The 20,521-nt window shown below is 46.1% G+C and overlaps 1 protein-coding gene across 2 annotated transcripts in view; it reads right to left on the reverse strand.

The window, feature by feature from the left end:
- Positions 1-20,521, reverse strand: part of SUSD1 (sushi domain containing 1) — a 1,292,988-nt gene that overhangs the window by 47,945 nt on the left and 1,224,522 nt on the right. The gene's annotated exons all lie outside the window — the stretch shown is intronic.

The raw sequence follows: 20,521 nt of genomic DNA on the forward strand, positions 1-20,521 counted from the left end.
ACTGTTCGGAGGGCGATTAATGGGGAAGGGTTACACGCAAGAGTCCAGTATGAAAAGTAGGTATGTATGAAGCAGTGCTTGCCACATACCTACCTAATACCAATACACAAGCCAAACCTTGTCGCTGCTTGGTTTTAACAATATTTCAGTGTAAGGCACAGATAAATATCAAGTAGCTGAAGGCACACTTGGTTAAGACATTTTTATTACACCAGTAGTGATTTAGAGCTGCAATTAACTCTCAGAGGACTGCTTAGAAATAACACTGACAGACCAAGGTTTGATGTTACTGCTTGATAGAGCTAGTTCAATGAGATTCCAGGAGAATGCGATTTGGGCAGAGAGGAGCAAGTAGCGGGTGGGAACAGCCATAGGGATTAGCATTATCATGGGAAGTCAATGGGTGGGTAAATAACCAAACACCACCCACAAGCTGTGTGTCCCGAATGTCATCTCCCTCCTAGCTCTCATCAAGTGTAATACTTTCAGCTAATAGATGGTGCTTAAGCACCACATAAAAGTCAAAACTAAAAAAAAGCACCCATTACTAAATAAATATGGGACCCAGGGGAAAAACCAGGATGAACAGCTCAACAAAATAAAAGCAATGTTGGTCTCAAATAAAATGATTCATTAGTCCACGGAAGGGATCAGTTGGGTATGATAGCCTGTTTACATTTGGCGCACAACTCACGACCTATGTCTACAGCCCCTCCTCATTTTAAATGGACTAGCAGCTCTAATTAATGGCAAATGAATATAGAATGGATCTACAGGCAAGTCCGAGGCCGGGGAAAGGCGAAGGGGCAGGTGAAGGCCTCTGCACATGAAGCCCAACACTCATTAATACCCAAGCCCAGCTGTTTGCAAACACAGATGAGCCAAAGACTCTAAGATACCCTTTCTAAGTAATGAGGTGCACTAACAAATCAATAATTACTGTGTCATTATTATCCAGTAACAACTATTTAGTATTGAGTAACTATCAATTAGCGTTGAATGCACACCCACCTAGCGTCCCTGGGGTTATTCTGTACATACTTGCCAGGGTAAAAGAGGGTATCCTAAATTGATTCATCATGGCCAAAATTGGCAACATTAATGGGACCCCTCAAATGTTCCCTTTTCCGTGTGTTTTATGTTAGTTGTGTATAACACGCTACTGGTGACTTGGGTGCCTTTCCCAGTTTGGCAATACAACCATTTACTAAAAATAGTGAAAGGGAATGATCTGGGGGTTGGAGGGGTCTCATCAGTTTGAAGCATTTTCATCTGAGTGGGGGTCCCTCTTCATCACCAGTCAATCTTTCATTCTGGTGAGAAAGACCCCAGAACCAGTAGTGACGCGTGCGTGACACAATAATTATCAATAATTTATGAATGACTAAAGCGTTGTTGCACCTTTGTTTAATTAGCTACTGATTAGTTAATGGTTACATTTGTGTAACATAGTAATCATACACACATTAATGCTTTGTTACTGCGCCCTATTATAAAGTGATATCAAATATTCGTACCTATCCGATAAGGCATCTGCGGCATACTTGTCTTCTCAAGGGCTATTCAAATCGATAGCAATAGATAAAAACGCAAACAAAGTATTTACATGTGGACGGATGGCCTTAGCTAATCACAGTTTTGGGATAGATAGGGTTGCAAAGACAAAAGTGGTTGGGCTGCAAGGAAAAGTCGCCTTCACATTCAATGTTTTAAATGAGTAAAGTAATATTCGTTGCAAAAAACCAAAGGTTGGCAGAAATTAAAATTCCGCCAGCATGATTAGGCACTGTGGCGGGTCAGAAGGAGGGTGTGGACACGTTGTGGAGAGGACTCTCTAGATTTTTATTTAAGCAAAAATAAAGCCTACATTTCTCTGTCTCTATGGGTGGCCCATGCCTATATTTCTAACTAAGGTGCTCGTCTGTCAGTCATGAATGTCCAAAAGAAAGGTCAGCTGTCCAAACACTCTCCTATCTGACCCTACCACTGTAAGCAAGCATTGGCAATGACAATAATTTGGTTGTTTACTGCTGTTCCTTGCATTTTACATTTATAGGCACCCGGGTGCAAGGAGTGCAAAGTTTCAAAGGGGGATGCGATAATGGGTGCAGGTGTGCAATAGAATGAGAAGAGGAATAGAGCAAGCGAGGAGGCCATTGATGGAGCGTGCCATCATGATGAGCAAGAGGAAATATGAGTGAGAAAGAGTGAGAGTGTAAGAAATAAAGCAAGAGTGTGAGAGGAAGGATGAGCAGGGATAGGGAGAGGGGGTAAGGTGGGTGGGGGAATAAAGGAAGTAGGATGGGTTAGGGTGGGGAATACAGGGTGCAGGCTTGGTGAGGTGGAAGAGCTGAGTAGGAAAAGAGGGGGTAGGATGGGTGGTGACAGAGAAAGGGGTTAGGGTGGGTGGGGATGGAGATAAAGGGCGAAGAGCGGGTGGATGCAGTAGAGAGAGGGGGTTGGGTGGTTTGGTGGCAGAAGAGAGGGTGAGGGTAGGGTGGTTGGGAGTAGAGAGAATTGGTAGGCTGGGTGCAGGTAGAAAGTTGGTATGGTGGGTGGGGATAGAGAGAGTTGGGAAAGTGGGTGGGGGTGATGAGAGTGGGTTTCGGGTGGCTGAAGGGGTATGATGGGTGAGGGTAGAGAGAGTCGGGGTTGGGTGGGCAGGGGTAGAAATAGTGGGGGATGTAGAGATAGTGGTGGCTGGGTGGGTGGGGGTAGAAATACTGGGGTTGTGTGGGTGTAGAAAGGGTATGGTGGGTGGGGGTAGAGCGAGTGTAGGTAGAGTGGGTGGTGGTAGAAAGAGGGGGTAAGGTAGGTGTGGGAAGAGAGTTGGGCTAGGGTGGGTGAGGGTAGAGAATGGGGGTATGTAGGCAAGGGTAGAGAGAGAAGGGTTTGGTGGGTGTAGAGAGTGGGGATGGGTGGGGTAGAGTGCATGGGGTAGAGTATGGGTAGGATGGGGTAGAGAGTGGGGATAGGGTGGGTGATGGTAGAGAAAGTGGGGGTAGAATGGGTGGGCGGCGGTAGAGAGGGTGGGGGTAGGGTGGGGGTCGAGAGGGTGGGGGTACGGTGGGGTCAAGAGAGTAGGGAGCGTGGGGGTAGGGTGGATGGGGTGGGAGATTGGGTGTAGGATATGTGGGGATACGGAGACTGGAGGTACGTGTAGATAGAGGGGAGGTAGGGTGGGTGGGAGTAGGATGGGTGGTTGGGTGTTGAGAGAGTGGGATGCAGGGGTGGCATTGCTGGTTGCTATGCCAACCAGATATTCTCAGTTCACAGGCCCAGTTCCAACTCTCTCTTTTAAAAAGTTTTATGTGTAATTCAATTACATTATTAAAATAATATGTAATGGCATATGATTGGCCCTAGCTGGTTTTCTGATTTAATTGCACTTCATGAACCCCAATCACCTATGGGCTCTTCCCAAATAAACACTCCCCCAAGAACGTAGAAGTGTTTGTTCGGCTTGCTGCCCTTTGAATTCTGGGACTTTGAGTTTCACTTTTCACGTTGTAACCACAAGATTGACATGCACAAACAGTATGGCTATGTGGGATACCAAGCGAGGGCTGGCTACACATTGCACATATGGCACAGAGCTAATGGGGAGCTGTCAGCACTGCTTTCAAGCGCCCTGAACCTGCCTCAGAAATAATCATGGGACAGGAGCTTTGGCATCTGCCTTCCTAAGGGCAAACCTGTGGATCGTATTACAGAAGCATGGGGCCTGGGGTGAAGGGAAAACGGTAGATTTGCCTGTATTTGGACTACTGTTGCCGGGTCACAATATGTGTGTCTGTGCAGTCCTGACCTGAGTTTATCAAACTTGATGTAAAGATGTGAGATGACAGGAGGCAGAACCGGAGCTTGTGCTACAAAGTCTAGCACATATGACGTTGCGAATTTGCAGTAGTGTGTTGAAAATATCTGATCAGGATGACCCTTCAGGTCTGGAGGTTGACACGACAGCCAGTGCGCACAAACCTACTTGCTGGGGCTGTGACTGTCCCTCAGTACGTGAATGGTATCAATTACCATTCAGCTGCACAATCACAGGATACCTCATGTCCGAGTATGTCTCACAATTCCCCATCCTGATGAAGGCTGGTGCAGTTACAGCACTTCACTTCTGCTTCCAGGCCGAAACACAGACGTGTCAACAATTCCATCACCACACAGTGCTCATTACGCAATACTGTTGATTAAGCCAATCAATTTGGCATTTGTAAAAATACTGTGCTCCAGACAGGGTTAAGGGGCTATCTAGCTAGGATCCAATGTTTTACGAATGTATTAGCCTTTTTAGTATTGTTGGTGGTTGTTTGTATGTAGGGAATGAATGCCTTCCATTAACCTGTGTCACTTTTTTCATATAATCCGTTCCATTTGTTGTGGGTCAAGATAATAATTGTAATAAAATAGTGGGTCATACTATATCCGGACTCGCACAGATCAGTTCTTTGATTTATAGATGGACGGTTCCTCCTGGAGAGATCAGGGAATAGCCAGGGGCCCCTTTAAGTTTTAGACGTATGTTATTAAAATGTGTTCATTGGTTTTACCTATGCGTACTGGGCTGTAATTTTCTTTTCTTCTTCCCCTTTAATTTCCTGTGTAAACTAAGTCACCCCTTGCGCATCACTACCGCAGCTGAGTAGATTGTATTCCTCATTCCTGTATGCGAGTTTTGGTTCAGGGAATTCATCCTGTTAAAATGTACACGTCTCATTTTATCGTGGTTGGTTGGGGTTGGCCACAGCGGTAGTTACCATTCATTCATAAGGATCTTCCAAGCCGTTTAGGCCCTATTTCGTTATTCGCATGATGGAGAAAAAGTAAAAGAAACAGGCTGTTGAAACAGAACCGTGCCTTTCGGTCCTCACTTATTTTTGTTATTTAGGTGTTACCACGTGCCTATACAGTATACTTCTGTTAATTAAGAAGTGTTCGGACTGGAATGTGCACTTGTCTTTTGTTGTTGTGCCATCTCATCCTCGGGGCTCGACTGTGGTAGGGTTCCGTTTCTAGCGCGCACAGCTGGCTGTTCCAGACAGTTTTCATAAACGCTTCGCATAGCATTTGGAAGTTTATAGACCTGGGTGTTGGTTTAACTGAGCAAGATAAGCCGAGAAGATTTCCCTGCTCATGGAGAAGAGCATATGCCTAAGGGTTGTAAGCTAAACAGAAAAAGAAAAAAAAACGTAACGCTTGTTGGGGGTCGCCTGCCATGGTCATCTGGCAGGCGCCCCTGGGTGCTATCTCTGTTAGCACAACACAGTCCCACTATGTGTGGGGGTTGGGGCCTGCCCTGGACATCCGGCAGGGCCCCTGGTGCTATGGGCATCAGCACCATGAAGTGGGGTCACAGCCTGCCAGGCCTCTGGCATGCGGGTCCCACGGCATCAGGGCGTGCAGGCCTGTGCCTCCACGTGTAGGCCTGCGGCCTACATGGATTCAGTCGTTCCTCTTTGGGAGTCTGCAGCCGCTCTGTCTCACGTGCCTGCAGGGGCTCCTTTTATTAGCTTGGGCCATGACACAGTCATGGCCCATCTTAAAGGGGCCATACACGTGAAGAAAACACATCCCCTTAAAGGGGCAACGCACACAGGAGGGTCCCACCTAACACTGCTCACAATCTGCTTCATTGCAGGGCCTGGCTCTGGGCAGTTGCATAGTTTGATTCTATGGTATAACTTTACTATCACGAACAAACTCAATGTTTGCCCTTTCAGTGAGTGTTGTTTATAGACCCGTTGGCTTTAACCAACCTTATTGCTTTGGCTTTATGTTGTGTTTGTGAGGATCTTGTCTGGGTGTGTGGCAGACTGCAGCTGTCACTAGGCCTGGGGTAATTTTATCTGTCACCGGAAGAGGTGATTGTGGTAATTTATGTAAGACACTGGAAACGGACATATGGTGTAGGAACGAAGGTCTGTGCCTACTACCAAGATGCTGCATTTCTCCATTTATCTAAAGGTTAAAAGGTAAACTGTATTTAAAGGTGGTGGTTCAAAGTTGCCCATGCCTGTTTAATTCAGGGTTAAACTGAGAACCCAAAGTACGAACTCACAAACTCGTGCATTTTTTGCACAAGGCATCTGTTAACACAGGGCCTTGTAGGTTATGCAAGTAGGCGCTATTTTATTTATTTGAATAATATAAAAGCTGCCCTTCTGGGGTTAACTTTATCATTGGTGTATTGTGTGCATTCTACCCAGATAAAACGTACCATCAAATCCCCGGATTTGTGCGCTAAGGTGTGTGCTTATCAGGAGCTCCCTGCACACTTACCAGATAGGGACATAGCCCCACCGTACATGTTTCTACTTGAATAGTCTTTCTCTCTTGACCAAGAGTTCAATTTACTTTGGTCTATTTGATTCTTGACAGCTTTCACTTGTCTAGTTTCTCTAAATTCAAATAAATAACACTCTCTTCTATTACTCTCTTCTTGTAGAAGTTGTCTTGTGAATCTCCCCTTTTCCAGGGTACTGTTAACCACCAATCCTTTCTTAGCATATTATGATTGTCTCTTATATCCCCATGGTTTAAGTTAATTTCCTTCAAGGGTAATTTTATCTCGTTATTTCTACTGAGACAATTCTTTCGGCATTTAACCATCCTATTTCCATGGGTTTCTCTAGTTTGTTTTTGGGGCAAAACCTAGCGATCTGTCCTTTTTCTACACAAGATAAACATATTGGGGTCGTGGGTAAAGAAGCATTTCTTCTCTACTGGGTAGGTGAGTTTTTATTATTGGGGTAGTTCTTCTATGACCCTCTTCTTACTGGTATTTTCTCGTGGATAATTTTTTTCAGGTTTTGCCCATTTCTCTGATGGTCTCTTTCTTCCCTTCTCCCAATTTCCCAATGTATCTTAGATATTTAGCGGCTTCTGAGTGGGCTTGGGCAATATGAATGGCAGTCTCCAACGAAGGTTTTAGCTGTTGTAAAACACTTTGTTGTAAAGCTGGGGAAAGGGCATCAATAAATTGTTCCAAGGCTAACACCTCAAATACCTTTGCTAGGGTTTTCCTTTCCAGCCACTGCCTAAGGGTATTTTGGACGTGTCCAGCTAAGTGGTGAGGAGTTTCGTTGCATGGAAGATGGATCTTTCTCTACAGCATCTGACACTCTGACCAACAAGATTCTACCTGAGACATAAGAGGGCCGCAATGGGCTGCAATACATCTTTCCCTAAAAGCAGACACAAAAAGATGATCTTGGGACCCAGCACTCCCAGAGAACATCCTTGGGTCTTACTGTTTCCATCTGTTCAGCATTGCCTCTGGTGCCGTTTTAACCACTTGGAGCAGCCAGCAGGGACACATTTCAGTCACCCTGGTTCGCATTTCAGCAATGCGAGATGCAGATTAATATTTGAGTTACTTGCTTTTATATGATGATTTATGTTATTATGTGAAATTGTGCGACTAGAATTAGAAATAAACAAATATTTATCTTTTAGAGAAAATATCCTAGACAATTTGCTTCAAAGATTGGTGAAATATAGCCAGTTGTGGAAATACTATACTTAACCCCCACTTTATGGGAAGACTGAACACTCATTATACGAGCAAAAGAATCACCACTTGAAGTATTTCCTTTACAAAAGAATTTTCCTTAACAATTTGACCTATATTGTCACAAAGAATCCTTTTTGTTGAATAGTATGCCTTTTGACCGTCTGTGACAGTAACCTTGAGTGTGCAGGGGACGCGAGGGGTCCACAAATTGTGGATACCCTCCCTTTTTCAGTTTTCTTAAACTCACAACCTAGCGTTAGGGCTGTGTCTCTCTCACCTCTGCACCTCCCTATTAGTCCAAAGACTACTAAACAGGTCTTTTATTGAACTAATTAGGTGTGCAAATGTGTTCATTTTTCTCTCTTTAATGAGACCAGGCACAGTCAGACACGTAATCCTGACTATACACACCTGCCACTTGTTAAAATTCCCTGTCAGGATAAAAGGTGGCAAGCACAGGCACACTCTGAGCGAGGCTGGGTACGAGAAGGAGCAGCTCTTTCAAGGCTGATGCGAACAAGGCGATGGAAGTTGGCAGGCCAAGGGGCTGATCGGCACTAGTGAAGAACGAAAGAGCGCCAGGTGAGAATTCCACACTTTCAGGAAGCCGTAAGTGTTCCAAGATTGAAACCCTGTCAGCGGAAAGGAGAAACCTTAAAAATGCTTTGAAGAGAGAAGCCCAATCAACATAACCGGTGAGTTATCAAAGGCAACAAAAGCCTGGTTTGTGTTCAAAGCAAAAGTAACTGCAACCAAAAGTTGAAGGTTGCACGTGTGCTGATAAAACACGTAATGGAAAGGACAATTCCTGAATGATGAAGAAAGTACAAAAAGGAACCTAGTGGTCCTGCGAGGCGGAATAGCACATTCGAAAGTCTCTGTGAAATGTGCTGAGTTGAGATGTATTAAGCAGGAACTGAAGGCAAGAAAGTAACCGCGGTCCAGAGCGAAAGTTAAATAAGTGGAAAGCAAAGTATATGAATATGAAAGATGGCAAGAGGGCAAAGTAAAGAGAATAAGAAACTACAAATACGAAGAAGTATTGGTGTTGCATATGAACTACTTTGAAATATGCCAAGAGGGTAAATTAAAGAGAATAAGAAACTACAAATATCAAGAAGTATTGGTGTTGCATATGAACTTTGAAAGTGGCCAAGAGGGCAAAGTTAAGAGAATAAGAAACTACAAGTAGAAAGAAGCATTGGTGTTGCAAGATGAGGAAGATTGTTGATTGTTGAATTGTTTAAAAAGAGGTCGAAGTGGTCATGCAGAGGTCTTTGAAAAATCCTTGCAGTTTCAAAGGTCTTCGACAGTAAAATATACAAGGAACACGGGGAAGGGAATCCCCCACAAAGAGAAAGACAGGCTCGAGCCCGGCAGAGGGAAGCCTTTGTTGAAGAGTGGCAAAGTAAAAGTCAAGAGTAGAACTGTGTATTTATGAGAAGGCGGACAAAGCCTAAGAAACTGATTGAACTGCCAAAAGATTGAAGCCCAAGCCTGAACTGTTGAATTGTACCAGTAAGCAAGTGTGCAAGACTGATAGAACTGTGCCATCCACCTATCCTTGCTAAGAAACTCTCGAGATCCCGTGCTGCTGAACGTGGGGAAGGGAGTTGTTACCTAAGCCATTCTGACATTCTGACATTTCTTTTAAGACACTATTTCTTTTTCCTTTTGTATTCCCTGAACACATTTGTCATTCAAGAAGGAGGGCAAGTTAGTTTCTTTTTCGTATAGGCCTTTCGTATAGGCCTGACATTCTGACATTTCTTTTAAGACACTATTTTTTTTTCCTTTTGTATTCCCTGAACACATTTGTCATTCAAGAAGGAGGGCAAGTTAGTTTCTTTTTCGTATAGGCCTTTTTAGTTTGACTAGACTGACTTGGACTTGTTTGTTATTTGTTTTATGGTCGAGACTACTCCATTATAGAGTTAGGGCCAGTTAGGAATTCTACCAACCCAATCAAAACACCAAAATAAAGGATTTCAAAACTTACTCTATTGTGTCTGTGTCTACTGCTTATACCATGCCTTCCTTACACTACTTTAGGGGCCCTCAAACCATGCCTCAAATCTTCTGGTGACAGGTCTTCCGACGCAGCTGACAAAGTGCGTTCTGTACAGGAATGCTATTAAGAAAATTAATTGGGCAAACCCCTCAATTTTATCGCCACTGGGCATAATGTCTAACTGGCTCCACTCGCAAGTTTAACCACTATTGATGATAATGCTCGATCATTCGGTACGTTAGTGTATGGGGTTGTGAAAAAAAGAACCTTAATGCAAGGTGGCCAAACCATACACAAAGGCTATACATAGCATCCCACAAAACACTTTCACCACAGCTTCTACCTCAGTACAAACTACGGAGGCTGGCACCTTATCTATTCTTTCAAAACAAACAGCTGTCTTTGTTACCTGACACGGTTATCACTTCATTAAAGCAGTGATGTTTATGCATTATTCCTGAAAGTCATACAAGTGGTTGGTTGAAAGCAAATAAGTGTCACAAGATCCAAAATGAAAGGTTGGGTGATTGGACTGGGATGGACATGGGGACGTGTGCAACCAAAAGTCCCATGATGCAGGCCCGAATATGGTGCATTCCACACATAGCTAACTCCAGGTGGTCCCAGTCAGGCAGACATGAAAGGATAAACGTGATGCCCCAGAAAGTGAATGTCCTAAAAACAATTGCTCTGAGACTACACAGAGTTGAAATACAGGATAAAGGACCAGTCACACATTCCCATTCCTCTGTCCCAAGAGTTCTCTTCAATGTCTTCTAATACAGATTGGAAAAAGTGCAGCTCAAGAGTTTTTGTATTGTGGCTCCCATAATCCCTCCTCATTGCCTTTGCTGACTAGTGCTTATGCGAGATAAGGAAGAAAATATCTGGAAAGCCAATGGTTGCAGACCTGCTGTCCTAGAAGAAGTACATTTAGTCCCGCAAACCCCACCCTGTACAAAGAGGTCACAACTCAGGGACCCGTGCAGTGGCTTGAAAGCACCCCTCATTGATTAGAGAAGGACAACTTTGTGAGAATTATGGAGTGTTAAGTCTTTCTCCCAAATTACAGAAACAAGTAATTGTTTTAAACAAAAGATTGCACAATATTTGGGAAAAACAAATCCAGTATTAATTATATTCAACAAGCCAGAGCACCTCTTTACAGGGATTTGGTTTGTGGGTTTCACTGGACCCGAGACCAGCAGGAGTTCACGGAACTCAGCACATTGAAAGACCATGGTTTTCACAATGCCAAAAAAATCGACCAATCTTATGTGCATGCCTGGTTGTGAGCCCAATCCAAGGAACCTGGCAGAGTCCCACACACACACTAGGAGCATAATTGCTTACCGCTATAAGAAGAAACCAGGAACAGAACATCACTAGGTGCCGATGAAAACGTCTCACAGTCCAGGATGGTACCCATACTTGATATAATCTTGTCAAGCTGTCCCACTCACCAATTGGTATCACATGCACAGTTAGTCATTCTTTAAAGCAAAGGCCAATTACAATGCTCGCACACCCATTAAGACCACCTACACATGGTTACATGGGAAGAGAAAAGGGTGTGGGTGTTGGGACTTGGAGGCGAGAGGGAGAAAGAAGTGCATGGTGGAGCAGCAAAGAGGAACACAATATTAGCAATGAGGTGGAAAGGTGCAGTTTGGAGGAGGTGGAGAGGAGCAGCTTCAAAGAGGAGGAAGTTGTGGAGAGGACCTCATAAAGAGAGAGAAGGCAAGGAGGTGATAGAGTGGAGGAGGAAAAGACTGTAGGAGCAAGATGGGAGAGAAACCCTTGGTAAAGGAGGAAAGAACAGGTGTGAACAAGTAGAGGAGAATGGAACATCAGGAGAGTGGAAGCCAGGGGGGGTGGGTTGGCAGGGGCCCAGGTGCATGAGGAGGTGTTAACATTAGAGGCTGGATTTGACATAGGGTAGGCAACGTCAGGGTGAGGTTGGAGTAAACCCCAAGAAGGTGGCAGCCAGAGTATTAAAGGTGTCTAACTTTACGAGGAGAAAGGAAAGCTGCAAGAGGAACATCAGAAGGTAAGGCAAGCAATAAGGAGGGGAAAACAGACAACACCTAGCTAGTAAAAGCAGGCAGGATAGGGCAGGCTGAGCACGCCCTCTACAGGACAAGATGGTGGGAGGAGGTACAATCTCTGGCAAAAGAGTTTCTTATGAATTAAGAGTGGGAAAGAAAGTCATGTCCCGGCCCTGGAAGGTATGGCATTGATGGGCTTTTTCTTATCGTAAAGCTTGAGTACCAGCTAGAAGCGCCAGGTGCGGTCTAGCCTTCCTCCAAGATGGCTGCCGCCTTACGGCGTTTCTATAACAACGCACAGAAGCTTGCGCCCAGTGCGTTGTATCGCTTCTAGTTCCGGCTGGCGTTCTGTGTTTCCTCCGTTCGCCGCACTTCCACTAGTGAGTTTTCGCCTTTCCTCCTCGCGGCCACCTTTGTCCGCCACTACTCCTCCTCCCTGCTCTCTGTCCTCCGTGGAGACACTTCTTCCTATTTCCTCCTACGCTTCTTCTGGGCTCCCTCTCTCTCTCTCCGGGTTTCCGGAGTGCTTTCGCTTGTTCGGTCGGTTCTCTACTCTCCTCACGGCACACCTCCAGGAGTGCTGTGGGCTTCCTCCGATACTGTGCTCCTGCATGCTCTAAAGCCATTCTGGCCTGTCATTCTACCTTTCATTCCTTACTCATTAATTCTCTCCTTACCTCCCTTATACTTACTGTGCTTATCCTCACGGCAGATTTCCTCTGGAATTATCACACTTTTGAGGTTGCCGTGAGTACACCTTTGCCTACCTCCAAGAGACCTACCTGATCCAAGGCGGGGTGGTCTTTCCGCGCTGGCAGCATCTACCAGGGTTTTTTGGAGCCGAAGAAGCTTTTTCCCTGAGTCTGAGGCGGGCTTCCTGGGGGTCCCTCTTGGTTAGGATCTTCCCCTTCTGCCAAGGTGGCCTCCAGCAGAGCCCGTCCTTACCTACACAAGAGGGTAAAGACAAAGAAGAAGACGACTCAGAAGGCAACATCCCGAAGAAGAGAGACCTCACAGACATGGAGCACTTCTTCTGAAGCGTCAGGTGAGGAGGGGTCACGGGAGAGTTCCATAGTCCACTGTAGCCACGACAGTATACAACGCCCACAAATCCCTATGGCTACCCTGGAACAATATCAGGAATTAGTGGCAGCCATTCAAGGTCTTACTGTACAGATGCAGAATATGCAGGCGGAGAGCACCACTTTAAGACAACAGGTGGCCGCGCGCAGTGAGGAGAGAAGTGATCTCCCTCCGATGCCGTTGTCTTTTGGCAAGTATGACGGGAATCCTAGGTCTTGGAAGGAATTTATGGATGCCTGTAGGGTGTATTTTACATTTAGACATAAGGCCTTTGAGACTGATAAGGCTAAGGTGGGGTTTCTAATTTCCAATATGGTTGGAAATGCCTTGGCTTGGGCCAGTCCATTGGTGACAAAAAATGACCCAGCTTTACAAAGTTTCGATCAGTTCTCACAGCAATTCCAAGCAAGATTTGATAGACCTGATGTGGTTTTTGCATCTTACGAAGCCATGCTGGATGTCAGACAAGGGGGTTCTGATGTTCAAACGTACGTCTCCAAATTCCAGAAGTTGGCTACGAATTCTGATTGGCCAGATTCGGCACAACAGACCATCTTTAGGAGGGGACTTCATGAAGATCTGAAGGATGAGCTAGCACGAGTACCCCGACCTGGTTCATTTCAGGAATTAGTTACCCTGACTTTACAGATTGAATTCTGACTAAATGAGAGATGCCTAGAGAAGAAACGGCAAAGAGGATACTCTCCATTGCATGACCCTCCTCCTTCGACCAAGGAAGTACTGAAGACAGAACTCGCATCTGAACAGCCCATGCAGATCGGTTTGGCTCGGGGCCCTCTTACTCCCGACGAAAGAAGGAGAAGGAGAGAATTTGGGCTCTGCATGTATTGTGGGTCCTCTAAACACTTTCTTCGTAATTGTCCAGACGTGCCTCCCAGGAAGAAGGGAACACATCCCCCCAAGTCTGTGCAGGGGCGACATCGGGGGAGGCAACCGAAAACCCTGTAACCAAACTCAAGCAACAGGATTAACAGATGATTCCCGATTAATAGTTTTCCTAGTCCGACTGCAGTTGAGATCCAAGAAGTCTGTGGAGGTCCTGGCTATGCTGGATAGCGGAGCTGCAGGGAATTTTGTGGATGGCGCCTGGGCGAGAGACCAGGGGGTTCCAATTCAGAACAAACATCGAGCGATTCCAGTGGAGGGAGTAGGCGGCTCACGTCTGGTCCCATTGTGTCGAAGACAGAACCCCTACTGGTGCAAATGGGAAGACACCAAGAGTGGATTTGTTTTGACGTCATAAGAGCAGCTCACTTCCCCATAAGTTTGGGAATACCCTGGCTTAGGAGACATAACCCTCACATAGACAGGTCCCATAACACTTTAAGGTTTGATTCTGGATTTTGTCTTTCGAACTGTTTCAGACAATCGCCACAAGAAGAACAGGTGGGACACGAATGCACACTACCGTCCAAGGTGGTATCGAGTATTCCACTAGTACATCGATCCTTTCCCGGAGTGTTTGAGGATAAAGTACCTCACCTATTACCACCTCACAGACCCGAAGATTGCTCTATTGAGTTGCAGGAGGGAGCAGTAGTGCCCTCAGAAGAATGTTTCCTTTATCCCTTCCAGAAAGGAAGGCTCTAAAGGAGACCTTGACGAAAACCTCGAAAATGGCTTCATTTGTGAATCACGATCATCTGGGGGAGCCTCATTATTCTTTATCCCCAAGAGGGGAACCTCGGAACTGAGGCCTTGCATCGACTATAGAGGCCTCAATAGGATTACCCGCCGGGATAGGTATCCCATGCCATTGATCAGAGATATCCTAGAGGCAGTGCAAGTATCTACCATTTTCACCAAACTGGACCGGAGGGGGCTTACACCTCCTTAGGATTAAGGAGGAGGACGAATGGAAAACCGCTTTTAGGACCCCCTTAGGTCTCTTCGAAGACAGGGTGATGCCATTCGGCCTGGTCAATGCGCCAGCAATTTTTCAGAGGTATATGGACAAGATTTTCTCGGACCTATTATATTTGTCTGTTGTCGTATACCTTGATGACATTCTTATTTTTTCTGCGGATCCCACTGAACACATTCAGGTGGTAAAAGAAGTACTGAGACACCTTCAAAAGAACCAACTCTTTGTGAAGCCTGAAAAATGTCAATTCCATGCAGAATCAGTTTCATATCTCGGATTTATTTTATCCAGTTAAGGTATCCGGATGGACCCTGGGAAGGTCGAAGCCATCTTACGATGGCCTGAACCGAAGAGTGTCAAGGAGGTCCAGAGGTTTTTGGGCCTGACAAATTTTTATCGCCGATTTATTCCCCACTTCTCCAAGATCGTTCTCCCGATCACAGCCTTACTTAAGAAGGGCGTCAAGTTTCACATGGACTCCTCAGCCATCCAAGCCTTCCAACATCTCAAGGACCTGTTTACGTCAGCTCCCATTCTTGTCCAACCAGATCAGACGCGTCCTTTTGTTCTGGAAACGGATGTCTCTGATAGTGCTATAGGGGCCGCCCTACTCCAAAACACGGAGGACGGTGTAGAACATCCCATAGCCTACTTTTCCAGATCTCTGACACCCAGTGAAAGGAACTACTCAGTGTTGGAAAAGGAGCTCTTGGCCATCAAAAGATCATGTGAAGAATGGAGGCATTTACTACAAGGATCCATTGAGCCTTTCATCATAAGAACTGGCCATAGGAATCTCTGGGTACTCCAACAGAGGGAGTGTTCCAATGCCCGCCATTCTAGGTGTGCGTATTACTTCTCCCAGTTTGACTTCCATCTCACGTACCTACCAGGCTCCCAAAATACCTTGGCAGATGCTCTTTCGAGAAGCCGGAGGTTACCCACGAGACCCATTCCGAGAGGGAGCTGCTGTTGGCAAATAAGAGGTTTATTTCGGTAGTCTCCAGTTTTTTTCAAGCCGTCCAAGAAGGGATCCAGATTGAAGACAGAAGTAATCCCAACCTGCTTCTGAAGGATGGGCTGTTGTACCATGAGTCAGCTCTTTTCATCCCAACGTACGATCTGCGGACGCAGGTGTTAAGGTGGTGCCATGAGTCTCCCCTGGCAGGTCATAAGGGCTTAAGAAACACAGTGGAATTGGTGAAAAGACTTCTGGTGGCCGACTCTGTCACAAGATGTAAGACGATACGCTTCCTCATGTCCGGTTTGTGCTGCCAGCAAGTCCCAATCAGGCAAACCGTTGGGTTTGTAGCAGCAACCGGCGGTTCCCTCACAGCCCTGGGAGAACGTGTCAACTGACTTTATTGTGGATCTCCCTCTATCGGAAGGTCACCGAGTCATCATGGTTACAGTAGACTCCTTTAGTAAGATGGCCCATTTCACAGCACTTACCAGACTCTCCACTGCTCCAGAAATGGCAGCTGTCTTTCTTCGAGAGATTTTTCGACTCCATGGAATACCCAGGACTGTGCTCTCGGACAGAGGGTCACAATTCACCTGTCGGTTCTGGGCTTCTCTGTGCAATCAACACGGTATACAGAGGGCACTTTCATCTGGATTTCATCCTCAAAGGAATGGCCAGACAGAAAGGTTGAATGCCAACCTCGAACAATACCTCAGATGTTTCTGTAACTGGGAGCAAAACAACTGGTCCTCTTTGTTACCTTTGGCAGAATCTTTGTATAATAACACATATCATTCTGCCATCAAGATGAGTCCCATCTTGTGCACTTATGGTTTCCACCCTTCCCATGTACCTGGGATGAAGAAGGGATATTCAGATTCCCCAACAGTGGACAGTCTTTTGGAAGCTACACGATCCACCCAAAAGGAAGCTATGAGAGCCTTGGAAGAAAGTCGCAAGAACAACAAGGAAGGAGCAGATCTTCACAGACGAACCAATCCTGAGTGGCCTCCCGGCACTTTGGTTTGGCTCTCAACTAAATTCCTTCCCCGTTGGTTGCACCTAGGCAAATTCGCCCCTAAATACTTGGGTCCCTACCCTATAATTGAACAGATCAACCCGGTGGCTTACAGACTACGACTCCCACAGAAGATGAAGAGAGTGCATCCAGTGTTCCATACCTCTCTACTGAAGCCGTTTATTCCGGATCCATATCACAGGGCCAGAGTTCGACAGAAGATTCCATCTCCCTCGGAACCTGCTGAATATGAAGTATCTCCTATTGTGGACTCCAGATACCACTGTGGTACCTTGCAATATCTGGTACATTGGAAGGGTTATTCAGTGGCCGAACGGACTTGGGAACCCAGGCATCACATTCATGCACCTCGCCTTTTGCAGATTTTTCATAGAAAACATCCCGGCAAACCGGGGGGGAGGGAGCCTGATGAGGAAGGGGCAAACTGTCATGTCCTGGCCCTGGAAGGTATGGCATTGATGGGCTTTTTCTTATCGTAAAGCTTGAGTAACAGCTAGAAGCACCAGACGCGGTCTAGCCTTCCCCCAAGATGGCCGCCTCCTTACGGCGTTTCTATAACAACGCACAGAATCTTGCGCCCAGTTCGTTGTATCGCTCCTAGTTCCAGCTGGCGTTCTGTGTTTCCTCCGTTCGCCGCACTTCCACTAGCGAGTTTTCGCCTTTCCTCCTCGCAGCCACCTTTGGCCGCCGCTACTCCTCCTCCCTGCTCTCCGTCCTCCATGGAGGCACTTCTTCCTATTTCCTCCTACGCTTCTTCTGGTCTCTCTCTTTCTCTCTCCAGGTTTCCAGAGTGCTTTCGCTTGTTCGGTCTGTTCTCTAGTCTCCTCATGGCACACCTCCAGGAGTGCCATGGGCTTCCTCCGATACTGTGCTCCTGCACACTCTAAAGCCATTCTGGCCTGTCATTCTACCTTTCATTCCTTACTCATGCATTCTCTCCTTACCTCCTTTATACTTACTGTGCTTATCCTCACGGCTGATTTCCTCGGGAATTATCACACTTTTGAGGTTGCCGTGTCTACACCTTCGCCTACCTCCAAGAGACCTACCTGATCCAAGGCGGGGTGGTCCTTCTGCGCTGTCAGCGTCTACCAGGGTTTTTTTGGAGCTGAAGAAGCTTTTTCCCTGAGTCTGAGGTGGGCTTCCTGGGGGTCCCTCTTGGTTAGGAACTTCCCCTTCTGCCAAGATGGCCTCCAGCAGAGCCTGTCCTTACCTACATGACAAGAGGGTAAAGACAAAGAAGAAAAAGACTCAGAAGGCAACATCCCGAAGAAGAGAGACCTCACAGACACGGAGCACTTCTTCTGAAGCGTCAGGTGAGGAGGGGTCACGGGAGAGTTCCATAGTCCACTGGAGCCACGACAAAGAGCAGAAGGTAGTCCCGCAGGAGCCCTTGTCTAACTCTCCCGCTGGCTTCGGTCACTAACTCACCTGTTACAAGACTATACAATAGAGTGCAGTGAAGGGTACGGGGCCCAGGAAGCGACACAGAGATGAGATGAAGAACAGAACGGTTGGCATCAACGTAAAGCCCACAATCCCAGGGAGAGGTGAGGCACATACAGCAATCCAATTCATTCTATTGTTCTCGCTCTTTCACTCTATCCCTCCCCCTTCCAGATCTAGCATACCGTCTCTCCCCCTTTGTCGGCCTGTCTCTCTCTGCTGTTTCCCTATGCCTCTACATGTCTTCTCTCTCCCCTCTTTCTGCATGTCTCTGTATCTCTTCTCTGTGGATGAGAGTTGTGTCCGGTGCGCATTTGCTAGAGCTAGCACAGTGGTTGTTGATAGCAGCAAAACCTGAGAAAAAGCACGATAATTTGAAGGGTGTTTGGTTTATTTTGGTTTAAAAGTAGAATATGAGATCAGTAGTGACAGAGGCATCCACAAAGTGTGGTGTGTCTTAGTATTTGGAGACATACATTGTCATGGTGTGTCCTGTGATGAATCCTGTGGAGTCATCACTGATCCCCAGCCTAAAATCTCCTCCCACGTGGCCAGAGGATGGCAGCCGCACCTAATCCTGACCTTGGGGGTGGTATTTTGAGGGAAGATCCCATGGGAGGAGATTGCTGTCAGGGAGATGTGAGAACCCAATTAGGAGAGACATGGTTTTCCGCCCTTATGAATGAGGAAGACCCGGTCATGCCTAAATTCCTAATGGCATGTTATCACTATACAAATCCCTCCAGTTTCAAAACTTGAACACCCTTCCCTAATAAAGATTCTAGGATGAATAGCATTCACATCTCATATGCATATGACACACATATCACACCTCCTGTCTGTAATGGTTTTGTACTACACAAAAATCCCAAACAGAATCATCTTAGAAGTCCTATTAATCATATGGACTACAACTCCCATAGTAGTTCAAGTACTGAGAGGAGGATGAGGAAGGAGGAATTGGAATGGATTTAATGAAACCCTAAGCTAAACACACAGACTAGTTGCTGCAATGTAGATCAGCTGCGCAGAACATTTAAAGATGGTTTGCACTTCCAATCAAAAGGTGGAGAAAAGAGAAGCAGTTCGGGAGAAGCGAGTGGCAGATATGTAGGTGAAGGCAAACCCACTGGAATGGACAGCGCTGAAAGAGGCAGGTACTTTCATGCTGCCATTTCTCAGTATTCCTTACCGGAGTGGCGGAAGATCCAGGGGAGCGTGGTGGGCTCTGGGGAAGAGCTGCACAGAGAAAAGCAGCAGCAGCAAGGCTGGCAAGGACGCTGTAGCACCAAAAAGCAGCAAACTTACCGGCATGTGAAGGCGGAACCGGCAGGAGAGGAAAAAGGGGGTCTGCCAAGAGGGAGATACCATTCCCAAGATGAGACTTCGCTGCAGCAGCATGCAGAAGGTCGGAAACACCATGAGAAACCGGTGAGTCAGCCCAGAGAGGATGGGCACCCTGGGGCGTCCCGACAGGCACATGAGCAATTAAAACCGACCAAGTAAATTAGAAAGACAGAATTTGCACAATTCCTCATGCTTGAGATGTCAATATGGGGAGATCTGGTGCACATGTTATCACAAGCATGTGAATGTTAATGAAGAAACTGAAAGACAAAATTGCACAAGTTTTCATATACGAGATGTCGATATGAACAAAGTTGGAGCAAGCCTTGCCATAAGAAAATGAATACTGGTGAAGAAGGTAGAATGCAGAACTTGAAGTCTCTATGTGTGAGAGGTCCATATGGGTAATCTTGCGGCAGGTAGTAGCTGAAGTCAATGAAGTATGAACAGAGAAGGAGTACAACTGTGTTATTCTAACAGAGAACCTTTGTAGGAAGTCCTGCTGAGAGAAGCATATCAGGCATTGAGTCTTTGGGAGAAAGAGACCTGGCAGGAGAGTATACCAGGGGATCTGCAAGACCCAAAGGGGGATTCCTGGCATGGGAGTACACTAGGTAATCCAGTTAAGGTATATGAGAAAAAACAACATTGTGAAAAGATACCTGGCAGTGGAGTTTTGTGAAGGCATCATGAAGCAAGACACAGAAGACTGATTCACTTTTCTTAACAAAGAGTATTTTATTTGATATTTCAGGATCCATCCTTACTCCAGTAAGGCCTAACTTGCCCTATGCTAAGTGCAACTTAAAAGTTTGTCGGTGTCCAAAACTTATACTTGGCCTCCCAACTAAAGATATACATTGTGTAGGGATGTCAGCACCAAAAGAAAGAGCGTTCAAAAATAATGTTCTGAGCTTCTTCCAGCTCTGGCTTGTTTTCAACTTCCCCTTCCCTGAGTTCAAATATTTCCACGAAAAAAGGCTTGGGGTTCCCTTCCCCAGGTATAACACAAATCCAGGGTATCTCGGGGTTCCCTTCCCCAAGTTTAACACAGATCCAGAATACCTTGGGGCTCCCTTCCCCAAGTGTAACACAGTTCTAGGATATCTCAGGGTTTCCTTACCCAAGTTCCAGACTCATGACTTTCAAGACTACTTCCAATGTCACTATATCATT

Source organism: Ambystoma mexicanum, chromosome 6q (assembly GCF_040938575.1).
Source record: "Ambystoma mexicanum isolate Mex_15411 chromosome 6q, UKY_AmexF1_1, whole genome shotgun sequence".
Taxonomy (NCBI): domain Eukaryota; kingdom Metazoa; phylum Chordata; class Amphibia; order Caudata; family Ambystomatidae; genus Ambystoma; species Ambystoma mexicanum.